This window comes from Dendronephthya gigantea, unplaced genomic scaffold (genome assembly GCF_004324835.1).
Source record: "Dendronephthya gigantea isolate DGI-Jeju-01 unplaced genomic scaffold, DenGig_1.0 000083F, whole genome shotgun sequence".
NCBI lineage: Eukaryota > Metazoa > Cnidaria > Anthozoa > Malacalcyonacea > Nephtheidae > Dendronephthya > Dendronephthya gigantea.
Window position 1 is genome coordinate 310,488 of NW_021163093.1, and position 2,573 is coordinate 313,060.

Sequence of the window (2,573 nt, forward strand, 5' to 3'; positions counted from 1 at the left end):
GATATATGCACATTTCAGCACAATTCACTCCCCATGTATATTTACTGCGTCGCGCACTGCGCGAACGCAGTCTTAAATTGCCGTCGATGTTTTTTTTGTGTTTTTTACGTTTTCGACCCGGTCTACCTGGCCGCGCAGGCCAACTAAGATAGTCGTATTTTGAACTCGTTTGATTTCGTATCGAAATATTTTCGTGCTAAACACACTTCAAATAGTAATCTAAGCCTAGTAACCCCCACAAAAGAAATATTTTACTGAAACAAAAATTGAAAAAGTTTGTTGTTGCCGGGATTCGAACTCTGGTCGTGCGAACCAAAAGCAGGTAACAGCATGCACGATACACGTCATATAAAATAACACGTACACGAATCGCTGTGTATGGCCGATAGCGCAGGAAATCTAGACGTCTGTCGTTGGAGAAAATACATACAGGTAATCATAATGCTAGATTCTCGACTTGTCTTGTTTGATATACTCACTCTGCATACACTAGCACACACTGATCGTGGTAAACCTACACTAAAACGGGTTTACAGACAACGATCACATGAATCATGAAAGCCTTGTATGCCATGAAAGCCTTGTATGTACCGCACTTTCCTTTCAAGGGTAAAAACGGCCAGACCGATCCTATTGAATTTCAGTACAAACTGATTCCCAGAGTACATGATTCCAAACTCAGCCTTATTCACGTATATCGTTGCTACATATGCCTAGCACCAATAATGCAGTTTTACCCGTATATTCTGTACGAAGTGCTCTATTTACTAGAAAACCTAAGAAAGAAACATTTTTCTAAAGGAATAAATATTGACAGGAAATGGGGCACAGTTGCATGCAACGATTGGCGCGACGCAGTAACCGCCAGAATTGGCGTCTTGTTTGGTTGTTATTTGATTTCTCGACTTGCTCCTCGAATCGGAAACGTGGAACGCGGAAAAGGCTCAAATCGTATAAATGATAGAGACTGTATGAAAGTAATGAACCTATATCAATGATGTTCATTGTGTGACATTGTTTATTACAAAAAAAATTCCGTGTTTTGTGAGGTTGAGTTTTACGCTATGTTTTAAAGTGCGTGCAGTCCTTCCTTGGGCTGACACAAGCCCAAAGGGCAAGTTGCCAAGCTAACGTTTACAAACATTTAAGTTTGACCTTTCAGATATTTTGCTACATATATTTCGCTATATATAATTCATCAGAAAAGGAGCATTGGAATTTATCTTGCTTGGACAACATATCAGCTGTTGGGCAACAGGAAAATTTTCACTAATTTTGATTTGGGCTCCCTTGATTAGAAATTATATTCCGGATATTAAGTTGCAATTATGCATTGTCATATTGCACCTTGAAGCCTGCCAGCTAGAGCGGCAAAATGAGCAAATTTGAAATGGCGCCTATCAACTGTTTATGCGTGCATGAGCGCGCGGGTAAAGATCTTTACCAATAATTTCGCGAAGACTGTCCCAAATCTTTGCTGGATATTAGCATCTATGGAGAAGTCAAGGCGTTTTAACACGTGCATATATAAAGGTTAATACCAGGTATGAACACTAAATGAAACATTAGCTATGATATAAGGAAAGTTGACTGGGCCACTTTATTAGGTGCGTTGCAATTATTTTCTTCCAAGCTATGAAATCAGGCTTATCGATGAGATCATCAACAGAATTCGTATAACGGTTGTCTCGATTTAGACTAAAGTTTTTTTTTCCCTTGAGTGTATTTGCTTGGCTAAACTGTAGCTCTCTATTGACCATGCATATATCGAAATATGACACGCATTCGAAGTAATAAGATTTCATATAGATGATCATGCAATTCTCAATTGCATTTTATGTATATGTTGACGCGAGTAAAATGTATTCGGATATAAATGCGCACTGCAATATAACCTTTTAGATTGCTTATCATGGCCGGTGAAATCAAGTTGGGCCACGATCATCCAATCATTCCGAATAAACATGACATGAAAGGTTGCCAGACCTTAAAAATGGCTTGGCTCAGGTTAGAAAAGTTGTTATCTTGGGCCGTGGTGGTTACAATTTATAGGATGCATTTACTTACATTGAAACAACAATTGCATGTTTACAAACTTTGCTGACATTTTTCATAAAAAAGGGTAGATGCTACCTCGAAATATATATAATTATATGATATAAAAAGATTTCGCCAGACAAAATGGATTAATGCTTTCATGCATGTGTTAATTAACCTTGATTAGTTAATTTTACTGTAAGCAGGAGGCACAAATTGTGTCACAAGTAGATGTCTCGAAGATGTTCAGGATCGTTTGTTTCTTAAAATGGTGAGTATAAACTCCCCTGTGCATGCATTTGGCATTGTCGTTTCTATATGGGCGGCAGCATTGCTATATGCTTTGCAGAAAAAATTATTTGCACTCTTTGTGAATTAAAAACCCGGTTTCTATATGGGCGTCTGCTATTGCTATATGCTTTAGTGAAAATACTGTGCAATCTCTTCTTGCTGCCGGGGTTGAGTATTAAGTTGTCTTGCAGGGCGGAACTGAATTCGGACCTTCGAGATTGCGAATTGCCGCGGTCGTTTGAATG

The 2,573-nt window shown here is 38.6% G+C and overlaps 1 long non-coding RNA gene across 1 annotated transcript; it reads left to right on the forward strand.

Annotated features, from left to right (window-relative positions):
- The first annotated feature begins 1,215 nt into the window (after nt 1–1,215).
- LOC114533052 lies at nt 1,216–2,274 on the forward strand. The gene is made up of 3 exons (XR_003688021.1): nt 1,216–1,544; nt 1,903–2,007; nt 2,244–2,274. It is a non-coding gene; the product is annotated as an uncharacterized LOC114533052 (long non-coding RNA).
- The last annotated feature ends 299 nt before the right edge of the window (nt 2,275–2,573 follow it).